The sequence below is a fragment of the Prionailurus viverrinus genome, chromosome B3, assembly GCF_022837055.1.
Source record: "Prionailurus viverrinus isolate Anna chromosome B3, UM_Priviv_1.0, whole genome shotgun sequence".
NCBI classification, from domain to species: Eukaryota; Metazoa; Chordata; class Mammalia; order Carnivora; family Felidae; genus Prionailurus; species Prionailurus viverrinus.
In genome coordinates, this window is record NC_062566.1 from 76,946,752 (window position 1) to 76,970,697 (window position 23,946).

General features: G+C 36.3%; 1 protein-coding gene and 1 pseudogene across 2 annotated transcripts in view; one reads left to right on the plus strand and one right to left on the minus strand.

The window, feature by feature from the left end:
- Nucleotides 1–23,946, plus strand: part of NUBPL (NUBP iron-sulfur cluster assembly factor, mitochondrial) — a 232,736-nt gene that overhangs the window by 128,295 nt on the left and 80,495 nt on the right. The window lies entirely within an intron of this gene.
- The window catches only part of LOC125167461 (28S ribosomal protein S15, mitochondrial-like), a 34,345-nt pseudogene continuing 15,648 nt past the window's right edge, over nt 5,250–23,946 (minus strand).

Genomic DNA, 23,946 nt, shown 5'->3' on the forward strand with positions numbered 1-23,946 from the left:
CTCATCAGATGCCAGTAGCACCCTTCCTCTCATTCGTGACAATGAAAAATGTCTCCAGACATTGCCAAATGTCCCTTGGGGAGCAGATTGTCCCTTGTTGAGAACCACTGAGTTAGTGAATAACCCACTTGAACATGCCTGTGCAAAAGACAAATCCAAGGAGCTCCCCTCTATGTCTAGATGAGATGCTACCTGTTTGTTTAATAAAGCCAGTTAGATCTTCAAAGTTAAAAAGGACAAATCCAATATTTTTATTATAGGAAATTAGAGAAAATAGTGTTTGTCATTTAAGAAAGCTCATTGCAAATTGTTTTAAGATCAGCGATGCACTGGTATCATATTTATGTTGAGGCCTATATATAGCTTTATAATAAAGAAGCTGTTTGTGTAATGCTCCTGAGTTTCTACTTTGCTTTGAAACATGAAGTTGGCTCTTTAGTTATAGCCTCTCAGTAAAAAAAAGGCTTACTATATTTATTTGAATCTGGTAGAATTGTTTATGCTGTGTTTTTAGCCCCAGGTTGCTTTGACAACCATTATATGTTGCAATACAGGTGTGGAGAGTTCAGAAGTAGTGGTTGATGGAAATGGTGGCTTGTAACAAAGACAAGGACAGCATGAAGAGTGAGTAGAAAAGGTAGCAGCAGCAGAAAGCTGAGCAGCTGATGAAAGATACTAGAAGCAGGAATACTAACATTTTTTAAGTTATATATAAATATTTAAAAATCTATGTTTTGACCTTAGTCTAGAAGTATGATCATCTCATGATGGATATAGTTTCATAAGTAATTATGGTACATACCATTCACATTGGAAATAAATTATTTTTAGCCTTTACTGAATTTTTACTTTTTTACTTCTCTTGCTAGTATTTATGTTTATATTTCTTCTTATTTAAATCTTCTGAAAGGCAAGTTCTAATAAATCCTTAGTTGCATTATATTTTAACTTAGTGTATTTTCTTGTCACATCACACTTTCTTTACAACATGTTTTACTGAACTATTCATGGTCTTGATTTAATTATAAGCTAGACATTGTTGCATTTTAATGTTCAGCACTTGCATACATATTGTGATGTAGTCATTGCTAAAATACAGTAGTCTCACTAGGCATTATTATAAAGAAAGCACCTGTCAGCATTTTCATTATAAGCCCTAATTTATTTTTAAGGAGTTTCTGACTTGTCTGTTTCTAAATTGCTTTGGGTTAAAACCTAGTATAGAAGTTGTCAACTGAATTCCAAGTTTTGTTACAAAGGGAAAAATTGAAGCTGGTGTTTTCAACTACTTTGCATCACAGCATTTAAAACACTCATATTTTTAGTGGATTCAGGTGCTTTTTACTTGATATTTATTTCTCATTAACCTAAGTGAGGAAATGGAAACTGACATCTAGTTAAATGGGTTGTTTCTTTTCTTGTGTTGTGCTATAAAATATTTGAAAGATTTATTTGAAAAGTATTTACTTGAGTAGATACATTAAGTTTGTTAGAACCACCTTACAACATGAAAGTATCTTTGTAAAGCGCATAAGAAATCAAATCTAGGTTTACTGGGAACAGAGAAACTTGCAAAAGCATCAACAATAATGAGATTCTGAGATAGCTCTATGGTTGTAAAAGTGAATAACTTTTTTGAAAAAATTTTATGTTTATTTATTTATTTTGAGTGAGAGAGAGAGACCACACAAGTGAGCATGAGTAGGGGAGGAGCAGAGAGCGAAAAAGAGAATCCTGAGTGGGCTCTGGACTATCGACACAGATCCCTATGCGGGGCTTGATCTCATGAACTGTGAGATCGTGACCTGAGCCAAAATTAAGAATCAGATGCTTAACTGACTGAGCCATCCAGGTGCCCCAAAAGTGAATAACTTTTTTTTTTTTAATTTTTTTTTTCAACATTTATTTATTTTTGGGACAGAGAGAGACAGAGCATGAACGGGGGAAGGGCAGAGAGAGAGGGAGACACAGAATCGGAAACAGGCTCCAGGCTCTGAGCCATCAGCCCAGAGCCCGACGCGGGGCTCGAACTCACGGACCGCAAGATCGTGACCTGGCTGAAGTCGGACGCTTAACCGACTGCGCCACCCAGGCGCCCCAAAGTGAATAACTTTTTAATGATCAAGAGGTAGGATTCTTATTCTCCTTGTCCCTCCTCAAGTGGTATTATTTTGTAGTCACTAACCTGGTTGATTTCTGCCCCTCCATCTTTTTTAGGGAGGTGTCACATGCTATGAGTATATGTTGCTATGATATCATTCTTTCAAATTGCTTTTAAATACTTGAAAGCCAAAGTTATGACTTATTTGTTATCTGATTTTGGACTTGAGATTTTAGTATCCTCTTAAACTGATCACCTATATAAAAGGTGAACTTTAGTTAGTGTAAACTTCATACAAAATAAAAAACATTAAAAAGCTTCTCAAAAATTGGATGAGTTTATTCACTTATAATTTTTCAACAAATATGTATATCTTACCTCCTATGTACTAGATAGTATAGGCAGAATATATAATAATGAGCAAAACAGTCATAATCCATGCCCTTTTACATAATCTGGTAAGGGATAATAAGCAAGTAAAGAAATAAAAGTAAAAGAGCACCAATTTATTTCACACTTTATATTCCAAAGTCTTACCTTTTTGTAAATGATCCTATAATACAGACACCTATATTTAAATATACAAGTTTTTTATGTTCACTGGAATATAAAGATTAAAGCATCATATTACTTAAGTTATTCCTAAACCCTTATTATTTCTACACTAATGAAACCTTTTTGCTTATATATTTTAGTTAGTAACTGCTATGGTCTAGGAAATGGATTTTTGTTTTTCTAGCATTTGACCATGTAAACAGTATTATTTATTCTAATAGCTTTTCAGTAGAATTTCTAGGTAGGTGTTCCTTTCTTTTGTAATGCTTATATTTCTTAATTGTTTCTCATTGCATTGTCTAGAATCACCAGTCGAATTTTATTTAAAAAAATTTTTTAAGTTTATTTGTTTGTTTTTGAGAGAGAGAGGGAGAGCACAAGCAGGGGAGGGATGGAAAGAGAGGGGGAGACACAGAATCCGAAGCAAGCTCCAGTCTCTGACCTGTCATCTCAGAGCACAACGCCAGACTCGAACTCACTAACCGTGAGATCAGGACATGAGCTGAAGTCGGACGCTTAACCAACTGAGCCACCCAGGTGCCCCACCAGTTGAATTTTAAATAGTAATAGTGGCAGAAGTTACCTTGTCTCACATATGATATTGATGGCAGTATTTCTCCTCTTTCACTATTAGGTATGATGTTTGCTATATTTTCCTTTTAACAAAGACATTTCCTTTTATTCTCAGCTTATATAGATTTAATTGACTTAGTAAAAGATTCTGATTATATACTGGCAATTTAGGTAATTTGGACTAACTCTCCTGCTAAAGACAACTAAAGAAGCTCGGTAAAATATGAATCACAAATTCTTAGAAGAATCTGTGAGAGGATAAAAGTGATAGAAATAACCCCATTTCCTCAAAATTACTTTGTTCTAAGGATATTTGTTGATTTTAGCCTACCTAGCAGCTTTGAAACTGATTTTTGCTTTCAGATGCTTCACAAGACTCTGGGGTATAAGTAAAACCTGGAGTCTGCCAGGAGTAGTCTGCCCTTACTCTGAGCTGGAACCACAGAATACTGGGCCCTCAGAGTCAAAGAGAACTGATGCTAATTTAGCCAACATCTGCTAGATCAGGGAATTTTAAGTCTAGAACTTGGGTTACAATAGTCTTGGATTTGTAGAGAAGTAAGAGATGTAAATGAAAGTTATTGTTGGGGAGGATGCTATTATCCAATGCATCAGTTTATTTTTTGAAATAATTTTTTTTTCAATTGCATTGTCCAACATGCAGCCAAAAATAATCATGCGTAAAAGGACAAAAGGCACTATGAATAAGAACTAGCAGATATAACAGACAATAGAAATAGACTCAGTGTAGATGAGGTATTGGAATTATTAGCGATAGACTATAAACAACTAAGTTTGCTATGTTCAAAGAAATAAATCCAAGAATGAAGATTTAACAAGGACCTGGAAACTAGAAAATATTAAATCTAGCAGGTTTGAAAAGGAACTAGATAATTCTAAAACTTAAAAAATACTATTTAAAATTTGTTCACTAAGTTTAACATTGACTTAGTTACAACTGAAAAGAGAATTAGTGAACCAGAAGATTGGTTAGAAGAAACAGTCCACAGTGAAATGTAGAATGTGAAAAAGTAGAAAATCTGAAGAAAAGAGTAAGAGACATAGACATTCAGAGGGAAGAACTAGAAATTGAGACTCAGCTTGAATTCCAAATTCCATATTTAGGTGTGTAAAATAAATCTGACTTAGACACATTACTTTTTTTGTGACTCTGGGTTTTATCATCACTTCTAAAATGGGTACTATTATGTTAATGCAATATTTACTTCTCTAGCTTAGTCCATAGAGTGCCCAATTTTTGTTGTTGTTGTTGTAACTCTCCTTTCTAGCATTCAATCGTTTAATAGAAACATTTACTAAGTAATAACTGCCAAATCCTAAGGTCGGTGCTAGGAGTGGATACAAGAACATTTTGCTCATGAGAAGCTCAAAGACTACTGTCAAGTCTCATTTTGTAACTGGACATCTGAAAAACTGATTCCTGGAAATGCCCTGTGCTCAGAAAACTCAGAGTCAAATACTCAGCACTGTGGCAACTATCCACTGTTGTGAATGGCATTCAGGAATATCACTACCTCCTTTTTGAACCTTTCTTAGAAAAGAGCATCACTGATGGATAATCTGAATCTTATCTACAGCTCAGTCAGATTTATAGTATAACCTAAGGATGGGACTTAGAATTCAGGCTAACTCCAGATTTCTAGTTCTTTGTATTGAAAGGAAGCTGAACACAGTTGTATTTATGTTACTACTTAGGCTGATTTTACTTCATTCCTTATTGAACTCACTTTGTTTCAGAAGTAGTTGGTTGGATTAGGTTCTGGACAACTCATTTAATTATTCTGTATTTCAGATTCCTGTTATCAAAACCAGAGATAGCACTTTCTTTATATACTCTCAAAGCTTCACTGTGTTTAAAAACTTGAATTAAAGGACATCTGACCCTTGAACAACATGGTTTGAACTGCATGGGTCTGATTATACATGGATTGTTTTTCGATAAAGGCAGTCCTGTAAATGTATTTTCGTTTCCTTAAAAATTTTGAAAATCTAATAAAATTTAGTGGTTTCCTTTGATTGCCTCTGGCCCAGCTTTGGAAGGACTCTGTGGATTCTTCTGACTTTGTTTCCAGGTTGCTGTTGCAGCTTTTAGGGCTTGCTCATTGATTGATTGATTGCTTTTGTGCCTCCTGGAAAACGTGAATATACAGAACCTTCTTGGTCACCACAGTGGTGAGCTTTTCAGTAGTACAGAGGAGAAAGGTATACTCAGTCCCCAACTCCTTGCATATCTTTTCAAAGACATTATAGTTGGTCTTACGGAAGTTTTTGAGCATCTTTTTCCTCTGATTGCTGCTTATCAGCAGATAGCACTTGTGGGCTTTGTCCTTTCAATATTTATGCATATATTCTTTATAACTGCAGATCTTGACAGTCAAGGCAACCATTAGAGTGTCCAGGGTACTGGTGTCCTCATGGTTTGCCATGATCTTGTTCATCAGCTGCTCTTGCTTGATTTTTAGCTTCTTTTTCTGGTAGGCCATTTCCAAAGACAAAAGTCTTTGTATGACATCATTAGCCTTCTCATTTCCAGGAATGTTCTGGTAGTCTTTGAATAGTGTGGAAGAGGGTGAATCATCATCTTGACTAGGCTAGACTGGTTGCTGGATAGCATGTCTGCAAAGGGTCAGGAGGATGACCCCTCTAGAGGTGAAGGCACCACTGGTCAGAGGGAGACATGAACATCTTCTTAACCCCTCTCACAGCTCAAGGATTTCAGTCTGGGCCACTTTCTGGGTCTGAAGCCACCTCAACACCTGCCACACTGCCTTCAGCATGGTGACTCCTGACCTTGTGGAGCCTGTGCCGTGGCCACTGTCCCTTCTGTGGTACCAACTGGGTTACACAGGCACTAACTACCATGCTGGCTCAGGTTCCACCAATCTAGGATTCCAAATGATTTTCTTAGCATTTTCTTTTCTCTAGCTTACTTTATTGTAAACATGCAGTCTATAATATATACAGTATACAAAATATGTGTTAATCAACTGTTCATATTATCAGTAAAACTTCCAGTCAGCAGTAGGCTATTTGTAGTTAAATTTTTAAGAAGTCAAAAGTTATTTGTGGATTTTTGTGTGGGGGATTGGTGTCCCTATTTCCCCCATTGTTCAAGGGTGAAGTATATATACCAAAATCTAAAAAAATAGGAACGAGAGTTGAATTTTAGCACTTCATTTTTTGGGGACTAATGGTAAGGATTTTTAAACATTTTTTTAATTGCTTAATTTAATGAACTTAATTAATAGATTTTTGGTGTTAACAAATTTTACATTTATAGGATCATATTCCTTTAATGCAGTGGTGGATTAAGTGTACCAGTTTTTAAATGTAGGATTATACTAATTTTTCTTTTTAGTGTATTAATTTCCTTATTGGAAGAACTCTTTCTCAAAATTCCCTGGACAAAATGCCTTTTTTGGGGAGTTAACTTTAAACAGAGCAAAGAATAAGTTTATTTAAGTAAAAAATGAGTTTATTCAAGATTAGCAGAGGAAATACAATTCAGGACAAGCAAATTATAGTGAGCCATACCCACGTCCAAAGAGGCAATGGAAAGGTCACCTTTTATTAGGTTTTAAGAGGAAATTGGAGACAGTTGTTTGACCAAAGCTTTATTGGTGAAAAACAAGAGTTTGAGGTAGTGACAGTTTTTCTTTGGCTGCAATCAGTGGTTAGTGTGTTGTTGCTGTGGCAGGGAGGGATCCTCCTTCCTTAAAGGCAGGAGATAAAATTGTTGTTCAAAAACTATACTTCCTTGTTCAAATAATTCTAACTTCCTTCTTCCTGCTGGTTATGTAGTGGTACATGCACAGGAGCTCTTCCTTCAGAGCTTCCCAACTCCTTTTATTTTGTTTTATTTTATTATTTGTATTTTACGTGTTTATTTATTTTGAGAGAGAGAGAGAGCATGAGCAGGGAAAAGGCAGAGAGAGAGGGAGAGAATCCCAAGCAGACTCTGCTCTGTCAGCGCACAGCCTGACATGGAGCTCAATCCCACAAACCATGAGATCATGACCTAAGCTGAAACCAAGAGTCAGATGTTTAACTGACTGAACTACCCAGGTGCCCCCAACTCTATTTTATTTTTTTTAAAAAAAATTTTTTAACGTTTATTTATTTTTGAGACAGAGAGAGACAGAGCATGAACAGGGGAGGGGCAGAGAGAGAGGGAGACACAGAATCTGAAACAGGCTCCAGGCTCTGAGCTGTCAGCACAGAGCCCAACACAGGGCTCGAACTCACGGACCGTGAGATCATGACCTGAGCCGAAGTCGGACGCTTAACCGACCGAGCCACCCAGGGGCCCCTACCCCAACTCTATTTTAAATAAGGTTTTCTTTATTTCTTTTCATAGGATTATGAGTTGGTCTTTGTTTTCCATTTTCTTCTGTTATTTATTTATTCAGGTTTTCTACTTCTTCTTGTGTCAATTTTATTTTTAGTTTCTTAGGAAATGATCCATTTCGTGTAGTTTGAAAATTTTATTGGTATGATGTTGTACTTAGTATTCTTTTATAATGTTAAAACGTTCCTTCATAGCTGTTGTTAAATCCTTTTTCTTATTTCTAATGTTTTTCTTAATGAGACTTGTCAAAGTGTTATTTTGTTTCACTGGTCTTTTTTGGGGAAAAAAACTTCTGGTTTTATTGATTGAATTTACAGGTTATTTGTGTTTATTTTATTGAAGTATAATTTATACATAATAAGATGTAAGGATAAGTGAAATTTTGGTGAGTTTTGGATATTGAGTATATCCAAGTATTCAACATCCAAAATTAGATAAAGAGCATTTATCTCCATTACAATGGGAACTTCCCTTGTGCTCCTTTGCAGTCATTTTTCCCTCCCCATCCTTAGAGACCATCATTTTCTGAATTTTTAAAATCCATTACAATGGGAACTTCACTTGTGCTCCTTTTCAGTCATTTTCCCCTCCCCATCCTTAGAGACCATCATTTTCTGAATTTTTAAAATCATAGATTAGTTTTGTCTTTGCTCAGTATAAAAGTTGTGAGATTTATCAATGTATTAGCAATCTGCTTTTTTTATTGCTGAATAATATTTCATCATATGAATGTTCCTCAACTTGTTTATTTACTGTCTTGTTGATCGAAAGCTGAATTGTGTCTTCCTCTTTTTTTGTATGTGGTTATTATGAATGAGGCTGTTATTATAAACATTCCTGTACAAGTCTTTTTCATTTCTTTTGGGTTAATGCCTAGGGATAGGATGACTCAATTGTAGGATAGGTACACATTTAACATCATAAAAATGACCTAAGAGTTCTCCAAAGTGGTTGTATCATTTTATACGCCCATTAGCAGTATGTGAGAATTCCATTTGCTTTACATTCTTGTCAATATTTGGTGCTGTCATTCTTTTTTATTTTAGTCATTTTGTAAAGAGTGTAGTAGTGTCTTATTTTAAATTTCCATTTAATAGACTTTAAAAAATTTTTTTTTTCAACGTTTATTTATTTTTGGGACAGAGAGAGACAGAGCATGAACGGGGGAGGGGCAGAGAGAGAGGGAGACACAGAATTGGAAGCAGGCCCCAGGCTCTGAGCCATCAGCCCAGAGCCTGACGCGGGGCTCGAACTCACGGACCGCGAGATCGTGACCTGGCTGAAGTCGGACGCTTAACCGACTGCGCCACCCAGGCGCCCCTAATAGACTTTTAAAATATGTCCAAAATACCATTATTACATTGAAAATAATTAGCAAAAGCTCCTTACTATTGTCAAGCAACCAGTCTGTATTTACATTTCCTCAGTAGTTTTATAAAGATTTTTAACATTTTGTTCAAGCCTGTACCCAGATAACTGCAATGCACCTGGCTCATATGTCTCTTAGGTATTTTAAAATCTGTATCAGGTTTCAGCCAGAGAAGTAGACCCATAGGATATATTTAAAAGTTTTTATTTAATATATTTACAAATGGCCCTTGAACCACATAGATTTGAATGGTGTGGGTCCACTTATATGTGGATTTTTTTTGGCAAATACAGTACAGTATTGAATTTATTTTCTCTCCCTTAAGATTTTCTTAATAAAATTTTTTCTTTAGCTTTACTATAAGAACATAGTATATCAATATATAATACATTATACAATACATACATAATACAATATATTATGTTATTGGTAAGGCTTCTGAACATAGTAAGCTATTAGTTAAATCTGGGGGGAGTCACAAATTATATGTGGAATTTGTGCAGGAGAACAGATCATTGCCCTTAACCTCCACATTGTCCAAGGGTCAACTGTGTGTATGTGTGTGGATGGATGGATGGATGGATGGAAGGATGGGTAGATAGATAGATAGATAGATAGATAGATATCTGTATGAATGTGTGGTAGGTAGGATCTGTTTTTGAATTCTTCATTTTTTTTTTTAAAGTTTATTTATTTTTGAGACAGAGAGAGACAGAGCATGAGCGGGGGAGGGGCAGAGGGAGAGGGAGACACAGAATCAGAAGCAGGCTCCAGGCTCTGAGCCATCAGCCCAGAGCCCGACGCGGGGCTCGAACTCACTGACCACGAGATCGGGACCTGAGCTGAAGTCTGACGCTTAACCGACTGAGCCACCCAGGCACCCCTGAATTCTTCATTTTTTATCTGCCTCACACCAATAGTATGTGTTCTTGACTACTGTGGTGTAAAGCTTCTGGATTTATTTTCTTTTTCTTCTTCTTTTTCTTTTTCTTTCTTTCTTTCTTTCTTTCTTTCTTTCTTATCAAATTTATTGTCAAATTGGTTTCTGTACAACACCCAGTGCTCATCCCAACAGGTGCCCTCCTCAATGCCCATCACCCACTTTCCCCTCCCCCCATCCCCCATCAACCCTCAGTTTATTCTCAGTATTTAAGAGTCTCTTATGGTTTGCCTCCTTCCCTCTCTGTAACTTTTTTTTTCCCCCTTCTCCTCCTCACTGGACTTCTGATGAATTTCTCAGGATCCACATAAGAGTGAAAACATATGGTATCTTTCTTTCTCTGTATGACTTATTTCACTTAACATGACACTCTCCAGTTCCATCCACGTTGCTACAAATGGCCAGATTTCATTCTTTCTCATTGCCAAATGGTATTCCATTGTATATATAAACCACATCTTCTTTATCCATTTGTCAGTTGATGGACATTTAGGCTCTTTCCATAATTTGGCTATTGTTGAAAGTGCTGCTATAAACATTGGGGTACAAGTGTCCCTAGCATCAGTACCCCTGTATCCTTTGAGTAAATTCCTAGCAGTGCTATTGCTGGGTCATAGGGCAGATCTATTTTTAATTTTTTGAGGAACCTCCACACTGTTTTCCAGAGCGGCTGTACCAGTTTGCATTCCCAACAACAGTGCAAGAGGGTTCCCATTTCTCCACATCCTTGCCAGCATCTATAGTCTCCTGATTTGTTGATTTTAGCCACTCTGACCAGAGTGAGGTGGTATCTCAGTGTGGTTTTGATTTGTATTTCCCTGATGAGGAGTGACATTGAGCATCTTTTCATGTTTCTGTTAGCCATCTGGATGTCTTCTTTGGAAAAGTGTCTATTCATGTCTTCTGCCCATTTCTTCCCTGGATTCTTTGCTTTTCAGGTGTGGAGTTTGGTGAGTTCTTCGTAGATTTTGGATACTAGCCCTTTATCCAGTATGTCATTTGCAAATATCTTTTCCCATTCCATCGGCTGACTTAGTTTTGTTGATTGTTTCCTTTGCAGTGCAGAAGCTTTTTATCTTGATGAGGTCCCAATAGTTCATTTTTGCTTCTAATTCCCTTGCCTTTGGGGATGTGTCAAGTAAGAATTTGCTGCGGCTGAGGACAGAGAGATTTTTTTCCTGCTTCTCCTCTAGGGTTTTGATGGTTTCCTGTCTTACAGTCAGATCCTTTATCCATTTTGAGTTTGTTTTTGTGAATGGTGTAAGAAAGTGGTCTAGTTTCAACCTTCTGCATGTTGCTGTCCAGTTCTCCCGGCACCATTTGTTAAAGAGACTTTTTTCCATTGGATAGTCTTTCCTGCTTTGTCAAAGATTGGTTGGCCATACATTTGTGGGTCTAATTCTGGGGTTTCTATTCTATCCCATTGGTCTGTATGTCTGTTTTTGTGCCAATACCATGCTGTCTTGATGATTACAGCTTTGTAGTAGAGGCTAAAGTCTGGGATTGTGATGACTCCCGCTTTGGTCTTCTTCAAAATTACTTTGGCCATTCGGGGCCTTTTTTGGTTCCATACAAATTTTAGGATTGCTTGTTCTAGCTTCGGGAAGAATGCTGGTGCAATTTTGATTGGGATTGCATTGAATGTGTAGATAGTTTTGGGTAGTATTGACATTTTAACAATATTTATTCTTCCAATCCATGAGCATGGACTGTTTTTCCATTTCTTTGTATCTTCTTCAGTTTCCTTCATAAGCTTCCTATAGTTTTCAGCATACAGATCTTTTACATCTTTGGTTAGGTTTATTCCTAGGTATTTCATGATTCTTGGTGCAGTTGTGAATGGGATCAGTTTATTTGTCTTTCTGTTGCTTCATTATTAGTTTATAAGAATATAAGTGATTTCTGTACATTAATTTTGTATCCTGCGACTTTGCTGAATTCATATATCAGTTCTAGCAGACTTTTGGTGGAGAATATCGGGTTTTCCATGTATTGTATCATGTCATCTGCAAAAAGTGAAAGGTTGACTTCTTCTTTGCCACATATGATGCCTTTGATTTCCTTTTGTTGTCTGATTGCTGATGCTAGAACTTCCCAACACTATGGTAAACAACAGTGGTGAGAGTGGACATCCCTGTCGTGTTCCTGATCTCAGGGGGAAAGCTCTCAGTTTTTCCCCATTGAGGATGATATTATCTGCGGGCTTTTCATAAATGGCTTTTATGACATTTAAGTATGTTCCTTCTATTCCAACTTTCTTGAATGTTTTTATTAAGAAAGGATGCTGAATTTTGTCAAATGCTTTTTCTGCATTGATTGACTGGATCATATGGTTCTTTTCTTTTATTAATGTGATGTATCACATTGATTGATTTGCAAATAAGAAGTTTATTTATTTTGAGAGAGAGGGACAGAAATAGAGAAGAGAGAGAGAATCTCAAGCAGGTTCTTCACTCTCAGCACAGAGCCCAATGTGGGGCTCAAACTCATGATCTGTGAGATCATGACCTTAGCTGAAATCAAGAGTGGGATGCTCAACTGACTGAGCCACCCAGGTGCCCCTGGATTTGTTTTCCTTTTAAAGATTGTTTTGGGAATTTTAGATCAGGTGCATTTCCATAGAAATTTTAGGATTAGCTTGTCAATTTGTTCAAAATGTTTCCCAGAATTTTTCTAGGGATTATGTGAATCTGTACCTCAATTTGGAGATAATTGCTATAGTAATGACATTGAGCCTTCTGACCTGTGAACATTATGTATCTTGCCATTTATTTAGGTTTTTAAAATATTTAAGGGTTTAAAAAATTTCTCTCACTAGTAATTTGGAGTTTAGTAAACTTGCATTTCTTTTGTTAGGCTTATTTTTAATTATTATTTTGCTTTGTTTTAAATTTCATTTTGTGTATTATTAGTTTATAGAAACTATTGAATTTTATATATTGATCTTGTATCTTACTACATTACTAAAGTTATTTAATCTAGTAATTTTTATAGATTTCATTGAGTTTTCTGCATGTGTAATCATGCCACCTAGAAATAAAGAATCTTGATTAGAAAAGCATATTACTTCTTTATCTTTCATTTGTGTGATACATACCTGAAAGCATGCTTCACAAACTGCTACAAACTTCCCCATTGTTAGAAATTCAATATTTATGCCCCCCCCCCTTTTTTTTGTCATATTGCACTGAGATTTTCAGTACAATGTAGAATAAAAGTAGTGAGAATGGATTTCTTCAACTTGTTCCTGTTCTTTGGGAAAAAGCATTTCATATGTCACCATTAAGTATAATGTTAGCTGTACTTTTATAGATACTATCCATCTGCTTCAGATAGGTCTGCTCATACTTTGCTGACAGTTGTTATTAGTAATGAATATGAAATTTGTCTAATGCTTTTTCTGCATCTCTTGAAATGATCAAATAGTTTTCTTCTTTATTCTGCTAATATGATAAACCATGTTGGTTTTCATAAATTAAACCAACCTTGTATTCCTAAGATTAAATCCTTCTTTGTCATGATATTTTTCATTTTTATATTTTGCTGGATTTCTTTTTCTAATGTTTTAAGGGTTTTCTATCAGTGTTCATAAAGGATATTGGTCCATAATTTTCTGTTAAAATATATTTTTATAATGATTTATTGTGAAGGATAAATCTTCAGGTGTTTGGTTTTGTATACCATAAATTTCTTGTTTTAAATTACTTTCCTCTTCTATTTTCTCAAGGGTTATTGTTATTTTCTAAATTTTTAGTTGATTTTTTGTTGAATCTCATTATGAATCATAAATATACTATAATGTTCCTCTGGCTATTGCCTTGGCTACCACATTTTAAATAGATATTGCATATTTTTTATAATAAGGGATATGAAATGTTGCAGCAGGAAATATTGTGTACCTCAGTCACAGATAAGGTTCCAGATAATGGTTTTCTACATACTCAGGGTTTCTGGTAGCTTCCCATCTTCTGTGAATGCTGTCTTGTCTCTCTAGATCTGGCCATTGACTTCCAGATTATAGTCAAGAAGACAAGTCAGGGATGATCTGATGACATAAAATTTTATAGTCTCTGCCAGCCAACACTTGGTTCAAGTTTCTCAACTTCACTATTGACATTTTAGACTGGATGATTTTTGTTGGGAGGAGAAGGGTGCCATCTTGGGTACTGGAAGATATTTAGTAGAATATCTGACTTAACATCCATTAAATGTCCATAGCAGCCCCATTTGTGATAATTAAAATTTTCTCTAGACATTACCAATGTCTTGCAGCGGGGATGAGGTCAAAATTGTACCTGGTTTAGAACTACTACTCAGGTCAATTTCTTTGTGTCATTTTGTTATTTTTGTAGAGCTAGTAGCTTTCCATGCAAATGAATATATATTAGGCAAAGGCCGCTATTTCAAGCCATAGGGATATTATGGATTATGTACTGTCACTTCTACTTTGTTTGTTTTCACAACTGGTATCTGACCCAGGGACTAAAAACATTTGAATATATGGTTCAAATAGCAGAAGACTCTGGGAGAACAGTACCTCTCTATTCTGTGACTCTCATTTAGATGTCTCTTACTAATTCTTTTAACTGAGAAGCATAACTGCTTTTCTGATTTTAAAAATCAGGGTAGATATAAATTCATAATCTTGGACAGTCAGACAAAGAACATCACTTATTTATATTTCACTTGTGTGATGAATATCTGAAGCCTGCTCTACAAACCACTGTAGTGGCACATAAAACCTCCTCTCAATAATAAATGGTAGCACCATTACAATAGCTGTATATTTCAGAGTGAGTATATATAACTCAAATCTTCCCAGCTTTTCCCCAGTGTTAGAAATTGATTGTTTTTGTTTACCTTCCCCATTTATAAGTATTTATATGAAAAATATTTTCTGTGTATTGCAGGAAAGTTTTTAAATATATACATGCATGTACAAAGCTATATTCCTTCTGAAAAGTGGCAGCTGTTTGTGATGTTGCTTTTCCCTTCAGATTAAAAAAAATTTTTTTAATATTTATTTTATTTTTGAGAGAGAGAGGCAGAGTGTGAGTAGGGGAGGAGCAGAGAGAGAGGGAGATACAGAATCCTTGGCAGGCTCCAGACTCTAAGCTCTCGGCACAGAGCCCAACATGGGGCTCGAACCCATGAACTATGAGATCATGACCTGAGCCGAGGTCAGATGCTAAAGTAACTGAGCCACCCAGGTGCTTCCCTTCGGATTTTTTAAACACTTGTTTTTGCCTTTTTCCACCTACCTGACTTTAAAATTATCATTTTATGGGGCGCCTGGGTGGCGCAGTCGGTTAAGCGTCCGACTTCAGCCAGGTCACGATCTCGCAGTCCATGAGTTCGAGCCCCGCGTCAGGCTCTGGGCTGATGGCTCGGAGCCTGGAGCCTGTTTCTGATTCTGTGTCTCCCTCTCTCTCTGCCCCTCCCCCGTTCATGCTCTGTCTCTCTCTGTCCCAAAAATAAAATAAACGTTGAAAAAAAAATTAAAAAAAAAATAAAATTATCATTTTAAAACTATTTAATAGTGAAGTGTGTAAGGTGCACTTGTCTTTATGTATTATACACACCTGCATAACTGCTACCCAAATCAAGATCTAGAACACTTTTAATATCCAGGGCATTCCCTCTTGTGCCTTCCCAGTCAGTGCTTACTTCAGAGGTAACTAGTATATGATTGACTGATTGATATTTATTTCTACATACATACATGTATGTTCATTTTTCATTAAATGACAAATAGAATTGTATATATTTAAAGTGTTCAGGGGTGTCTGGGTGGCTCAGTTGGTTAAGTGTCCACCTCTTGATTTCAGCTCAGGTCATGATCTCAGGCTTGTGAGATGGGAGTCCCAAGTTGGGCTCCATGCTCGGTGTGGAACCTGCTTGAGATTCTCTTCCCCTTCTCTCTCTTTCTCCCCTACTTGTGTTTTCTCTCTTAGAAAAAACAAAACAGGGGCGCCTGGGTGGCTTGGTCGGTTAAGCATCCGACTTCGGCTCAGGACATGATCTCACGGGCTGTGAGTTCGAGACCCGCGTCGGGCTCTGTGCTAACAGCTCAGAGCCTGGAGCCTGTTTCAGATTCCGTGTCTCCCTCTCTCTGCCCCTTCCCTGTTCATGCTCTGTCTCTCTCTGTCTCAAAAATAAATAAACGTTTAAAAAAAATTTTTTAAAAAAAGAAAAAACAAAACAAAACAAAACAAACCACACACACACAGAAACAAAAAACAAACGAGAAATAAGTGTTGGCAACAATGTGGAGAAAAGGGAATGCTTTTTCACTGTTGGTGGGAATATAAATTGGTGATCAACTGTAGAAAACAGTATGAATTTCCTCAAAAATGAAAAATAGAAATGCCATAGTATTCAGTGATTCCACTATGGGGTATTTATCCAAAGAAAATAAAACATTAATTTGAAAGATATATGCATATTCATGTTTCGTGTAGCATTATTTACAATAGTCAGGATATGAAAGCAATATCTTGAGCAAATATGAGCAGTATGGCATGAAATCTTGCTAATTATGACAAACATGGATGGACTTAGAGGGTATTATTCTAAGTGAAATAAGTCAGGCAGATAATGACAGATACCATATAATTTGACTTAAATCTAAAATCTAAAAAACAACACACAAACAACCAAACACTCATAAATACAGAGAACAAACTGGTGGTTGTCAGAGGAGAGATGGGTAGGAGGATAGGCAAAATAAAGGGGATTAATAGGTACAAACTTCCAGTTATAAAATAAATTTAAAAGTCTTGAGGATGAAATGTATAGCATAGGGAATATAGTCAATAGTATTGTAATAATGTACGGTGACTACAAATAATTGCAGTGAGCATTGAGTAAGGTATAGAATCAATTGCATTGAGCATTGAGTAAGGTATAGAATTATTGAATCAATATGTTGTACACCTAAAGCGAATATAACATTGTATGTGAATTATACTTCGATAATAAAAAAATTAAAAACATGAAAAAAATTTTAAAGTTTTTATTATGCAGTTCTTTACCTACTTGGTTAAATTTATTCCTAAGTATTTTATTGTTCTTAGTTTTTGGTGCTGTTGTAAAGGGAACTGTTTTCTTAATGTTTCTTTCTAATAGTTTGCTGTTCATGTGTAGATACGCAACTGATTTTTTTTTATTCTGTAACTTTATTGAATTCATATATTGGTTCTTACAGTTTTTGGTGGAGTCTTCAGGGTTTTCTATATGTGACACATCATGTCATCTGCAAAAAGACAGTTTTACTTCTTACTTACCAAATTGGATGCCTTTTTTTTTTCTTGTCTGATTGCTCTTTCTAGGTCTTCCAGTACTATATTGAATAAAAGTGACAGGAATGGGCATTTTTGCCTCATTCTTTATCTTAGTGGAAAAGTTTCAACTTTTTGCTGTTGAGTATAATGTTACCTGTGGGCTTATATGCTGTGGTCTATATTATGTTCTGGTATGTTTCTTTTATATCTTGTTCATTGAAAATTTTTACCATGAATTGATGTTGACATTTGTTAAATCCTTTTTTTTTTTTGCATCTCTTAAGAAGATCATGATTTTTATCCTTCATTTTATTAATGTGGTGTATCAAATTGATTGGTTTGCATCTTGAATCATCCTTGCATCCTAAGAGTAAATCTCACTTGATCATTGTGCATGATACTTTTAATATACTGTTGAATTTAGTTTGCTAATATTTTGTTTTGCATCTACATTCATCAGGGATATTTGCCTTTAATTTTCTTTTTTTGTCTTGTCTCTGTCTGGTTTTGGTATCATGATAAGTTTAAATAATTTTGGAATTATTTCCTCATCTTTTATTTTTTGGAGGAGTTTGAGAAGTATTGGTAATAACTTTGTTAAATGTTGGTAGACATCACCAGTGAAGCCATCTAGTCCTGGACTTTTCTTTGTTGGGAGAGATTTGATTACTGATTCCATCTTCTTATTAGTAATTGGTCTGCTCAGATTTTTCTTTTCTTCATGATTCAATCTTGGTATGTTTCTAAGAATTTATTCATTTCTTCTAGTTTATCTAATTGGTATGTAATTATTCATGGTAGTTTCTTACAATCCTTATTATGTTTGTGTTATCAGTTGTAATGTCTCCTTCATTTCTGATTTTGTTTGAGTCCTTTCTTTTTTTCTTAGCCAGTTCTATTTATCTGTTCAAACAACTAGCTCCTAGTTTCATTAATCTTTTCTCTTGTCTTTATAGTCTCTATTTCATTTATTTCTGCTCTGATACTTGTTATTTCTTTCTAGTATCTTCGGGCTTTGATTTTCCTTCTTTTTATAATTTCTTGAGATGTAAAGTTAGGTTGTTTGAAAACTTTCTTTTTTCTTAATTTAATCTTTTATTACTATAAATTTCCCTCTTAGAACTGCTTTTCCTGAGCCCATCAGTTTTGGTATGTTTGTTTCCATTTTCATTTTTTTTTTTCAAAACATTTTTATGTTCCCTTTTAATTTCTTTGACCCATTGGTTCAGTACCACATTGTTTATTTTCCATGTATTTGTGAATTTTCCAGTTTTCCTTTTATAACTGATTTGTAGTTTCATTCCATAGAGGTTGGAAAAGATACTTGATATGATGTCAGTCTTTGTAAATTTATGAAGACTTGTTTGGTGCTCTAACATAGGATTTGTCCTGGAGAATATTCCATGTAGTCTAGAGTAAAAAGTGTATTCTACTGCTCTTAGGTAGTATATTCTGTATATATCAGGTTTATTGGGTTTAATGTGTAGGTTAAGTCCAGTGTTTCCTTAACATCTTCTGTGTATCCATTGTTGAAAGTGAGATACTGATTTTTTTTAGTATTGTATTGCTATTCCTCTCCTTAGATCTGTTAATATTTGATTTATATTTAGCTGTTTCATTGTTGGATGTGTGAATATTTACAGTTGTTATAACCTTGATGAATTGACCCCTTTATCATTGTATAATGACCATCTGTCATTATACCTTTTGTTACGGTTTTTTTGGGTTAAAGTTTCTTTTGTCTGATGTAAATATACCTACCACTGCTTTCTTCTGGTTTCTGTTTGCACTTCCTCATTGCTTGTCTCTGTCTTTGCATGTCCTGAAAGCTAAAGTGAGTCTCTTGTCAGCAACATATAGTTGGGTCTTGTTTTTTAATCTCTTCAATTACTCTTTGTCTTTTGATTGGAGAATTTAGCCCATTTACATTTAACTAATTATTGGTAGATGTGTACATATTGTCATTTTGTTAATTGTTTGCTGACTGTTTTGTAATTCCTTTATCTCTTCTCTTGCTCTCTTCCTTTGTGATTCGATGATTATAATGTTATTCTTAGATTCCTTTCTTACCTTTTGTGTATTTAGGTTTTGCTTTGTGGCTACCATGAGGTTTACATAACAAAATGTTATAATTTTATTTTAATTTTTATTTACCTTGAAAGAGAGAATGCATGTGCATGTGCATGTGCATGAGTGGAGAAGGGCAGAGAGAGAGAGAGAGAGCAAGCAGGCTCCACACTGTCAGCTCAGAGCCTGATGAGGGGCTCAAACTTGTGAATCATGAGATCATGAACAGAGCCAAAATCAAGAGTTGAGCACTTAACTGACTGTGCCACCCAGGTGCCTGTATGTTATAATTTTATTTTAAGCAGATAACAACTTAACTTTGAATATGTCCAAAAGCTGTATGTTCTTAGATCCTCCCCCACTTTTTATGTTTTTGATGTCACAATTTACATTTTTTATTGTGTATCCATTAGCAGGTTGTTGTTGTTGTTATAGTTACTTTTCAATTCTTTCATGGCTTAACTTTTATACTAGAACTATAAGTGATTTACCCACCACTATCATGATGTTAGAGTAGTCTGTATTTAACTATATATTTACTTTTACGAGTGAAATTTATACTTTTATATTTTTTCATGTTATTAATCATCTTTTTGTTTCAGTATGAAGATCTCCCTTATAATATATTATAAGGCTGATCTAGTAGTGATAAACTCCTTTAGCTTTTGTTCGTCTGAAAAACTATTTCATATCTGAAGGACAGCTTTGCCAGATAGAGTATCCTTGGTCAGCATTTTATTTCTTTACTACTTTGAATATATCATCCCTCTCCTTTCTGGGCAATAAAGTTTTGTCTGAAATACTTAGTAGTCTCCTGGCGGTTCCCTTGTATGTAATAAGTTACTTTTCTTTAGATGCCTTTAAGCTTCTCTCTTTAACTTTTGACAAATTAATCATAATACTTTGGTCTGGGTCTCTTTGGATTCTTATTTGGTACTCTTTGAGGTTCCTGGATCTGAATGTCTATTTTTCCAGGTTAGGGAAGTTTCAGCCATTATTTCTTTGAATAAGCTTTCTGCCTCATTCTCTCTCTTTTCCTGGAATCCCTATAATGCATATATCGGCCATTTTATGGTATCTTATAAGTCACTTAACCTGTCTTTATTTTTTCATTCTTTTTTCTTTTTGCTCCTCTGATTGAATGAATTCTACTGTCCTGTATTCAAATTTGATTTAGTCTTCTGTTCAAACCATGTGTTAAGTTTTTTAGTTCAGTTATTGTATTGTACAGGTCTGTGACTTGTGTTTAGTACTTTTTGATATTTTCTATCTCTTTTTTAAAATTCTTGAGGAGGGCCCAACCTGGTGGAGAAGTAGGGGGATCCGTACTTCCTGTGTCTCTCAAATAAAGAAGGGTTGAATCGAAAGGACTTTGAACCCAAGAGTCTGGGAGAAAAAAAACTGAGTCTACCAGAGAGACACCCGGACAACCTGATGGGCCATAGGTGGGTGATTGTGAACTGGGGGAGATAAAGTGGGCCACACAGGCACCAAGTGGAGGGATCCCCTTCTGCAGAGAGACAAAGGGAAGGGAAAGAGATGCTGGGGAAGCATAGGACTGAATCTGGACAAGAGAAAAACCTCGGACCAGGACAGAGAGGGATCCCATCTCTAATTGTGGGGCTTTCTCCGGACTGGGGCTGGCTTCCTGGTTCGTGCACCTAGGGTGGGGGGGGGTGTAGCTAGCCACCCTCCAGCTGGGTGGCTAGGTCAGGGGTGCAGTCCGCAGTAGGAGAAAGCAGTCCTCTCCCTGAAGTGCTGCGGGATAGGACAAAACCCGCTGGGACCACACATCAGGCGGCATGGAGAGGTGCTTCCCCAGTTACGCACTGAGTGGGAGTTTGAATCCCAGCCAAGCGCAGGGGCTGGGGAGTCATTGGAGCGAGACAGACTGCCTTGTCTGTGCCTGTGGCACAGTGAGGACAGCTTGAATGGAGTTATTTGGGACACCAGGTCATGGAGAAGAGACTGGGGCTTGCCATTTTTCTCCCCACCACCACCAAGGCGGGGCCTCAGGGATTGGCCCATGGGGTCCACAGAGGAGGCGGGACTGCCTACACCAAACTGGGTAACAGTGTACTGGAGCAGGATAGACGCTGAGGAACAGACGGCCCCCTCCTCCAGATCATTGCTGCCACATTGCCTGGATTAATTCTCGGACAATTCTTATTATTTAGATATATTCTTCCTTCCTTTTATCCTTCTTATCTCTTCCTCCTCTAGGCTGGTTACTCTGGTTGTTGGTTTGTTTAAGCAGACATATTTAATCCATTCTTTTGATACATGTTCTACACCTCCTTCTTTACTTTCCTTTCTCTCTCTCTCTGGATTAATCAAAGCATATAGCTTCTCTGTCTGGGTAACTTTATCTTTGTTTCTTTTTCCCTGCCTCCTTCTTTATTTTTCTTTCTCTCTCTTTGGATTAAGCCATTTAGTCTCTCTGCCTGGTCAATGTTTATTTTTTCTTTTCCCTGCCCCTGTCATTTCTCTCTTTGTATGAGCTCTTCCATCAGCACCGCCTCCACGTTATTCTTTACTTGTAGCTGGTGTTTCTGGGGTTTTGTTTTTGGATTGTTTTTGTTTGTTTTTGTATATTTGTTTGATTTGTTTGTGTATTTTCATGCTTTTGTTTCCTGTTTGTTTGTTTGTTTGTTTTCCTTTCCAGGGATACTTCAGGGAACAAGTCAAAGCACACCTGATGGGGGGTCCAAAACATCCCTACGAGTAAGGAAATAAAATAACCTGAGTCACAACAACGGAGCAAGTAACATTCTCCAAAAAACACCTCCTAAAGGTCCAGGCCCTAGACAGTGTATGACCCCCCCCTTTAATATAGCAGTGCTTGCAGGTGCGGGGCACATAATGAGCTTTTAAGACTCATAAGGGACAGAAAACTAGCCAAAATGATGAAATGAAAGAATTCTCCTCAAAAGAAATTCCAGGAAGAAGTGACAGAAAAGAATTGATCAAAACAGATATAAGCAATATAACTGAACAAGAATTTAGAATAATAGTCATAAGATTAATTGCTGGGCTTGAAAAGAACATAGAAGACAGCAGAGAATCTACTGCTGTAGAGATGAGGGAACTAAAGAATAGTCATGATGAATTAAAAAATGCTAAAAATGAGATGCAAAATAAAATGGAGGCGGCCACAGTGCAGATTGAAGAGGCAGAGGGGAGAATAGGTGAATTAGAAGATAAAATTATGAAAAAAGAGGAAGCTGAGAAAAAGATAAAAAAATCCAGGATCACAAGGGGAGAATTGGAGAACTAAGTGACTCAATGAAACAGAACAATATCCATATCATAGGAGTTCCAGAAGAAGAAGAGAGAGAAAAGGGCTGAAGATGTACTTGAACCAATCATAGCTAAGAACTTCCCCGATCTGGGGAAGGAAACAGACATTGAAATCCAAGAGGCACAGAGAACTCCCTTCAGATGTAACCAGAATCGATCTTCTGCACGACATATTATAATGAAACTGGCAAAATACAAGGATAAAGAGAGAATTCTGAAAGCACCTAAGGATAAACAGGCCCTAACTTACAAAGATAGACACATGGTGGTAATAGCAGACCCATCTACTGAAACTTGGCAGGCCAGAAAAGAATGGCAGGAAATCTTCAATGTGATGAACAGAAAAAATATGCAGCCCAGAATCCTTTATCCAACAACTCTGTCATTCAGAATAGAAGGAGAGATTAAGGTTTTCCCAAACAAACAAAAACTGAAGGAATTCATCACCACTAAATCAGCCCTGCAAGAGATGCTAAGGGGGACTTTGTGAGTGAAATGTTGCAAGGACCACAAAGTACCAGAGACATCACTACAAGCATGAAACCTACAGACATCACAGTGACTCTAAACTCGTATCTTTCAATAACACTGAATGTAAATGGACTAAATGTTCCAACCGAAAGACATAGGGTATCAGAATGGATAAAAAAAAACAAGACCCATCTATTTGCTGTCTACAAGAGACTAGTTTAGATCTGAGGACATCTTCAGATTGAAAGTGAGGGGATAGAGAACTATCTATCATGCTGTTTGAAGTCAAAAAAAGCTAGAGTAGCCATTCTTCTATCAGACAACGTAGACTTTAAATTAAAGGCTGTAACAAGAGATGAAGAAGGGCATTATATAATAATTATAGGATCTATCCATCAGGAAGAGCTAACAATTATGAATTTCTGTGCACCGAATTCAGGAGCCCCCAAATATATAAAACAATCACAAACATAAGCAATATTATTGGTAAGAATGTGGTAAATGCAGGGGACTTTAATACTCCACTTACAACAGTGGATAGCTCATCTAGACAGAAAATCAATAAAGAAACAGTGGCCCTGAATGACACTGGACCATCTGACACTTGACAGATATATTTAGAACTCTACCTCCTAAAGCACCAGAATATACTTTCTTCTCAAGTGCACATGGAACATTCTCCAAGATAGATCACATACTGGGTCACAAAACAACCCTCAATAAATATAAAAGAATTGAGATCATCCCATGCACACTTTCAGATCACAATGCTCTGAAAATTGAAGTCAACCACAGTAAAAAGTCTGGAAAACCTATAAAAAACATGGAGGTTAAAGAATATCCTACTAAAGAATGAATGGGTCCACCAGGCAATTAGAGAAGAAATTAAAAAATATATGGAAACAAATGAAAATGAAA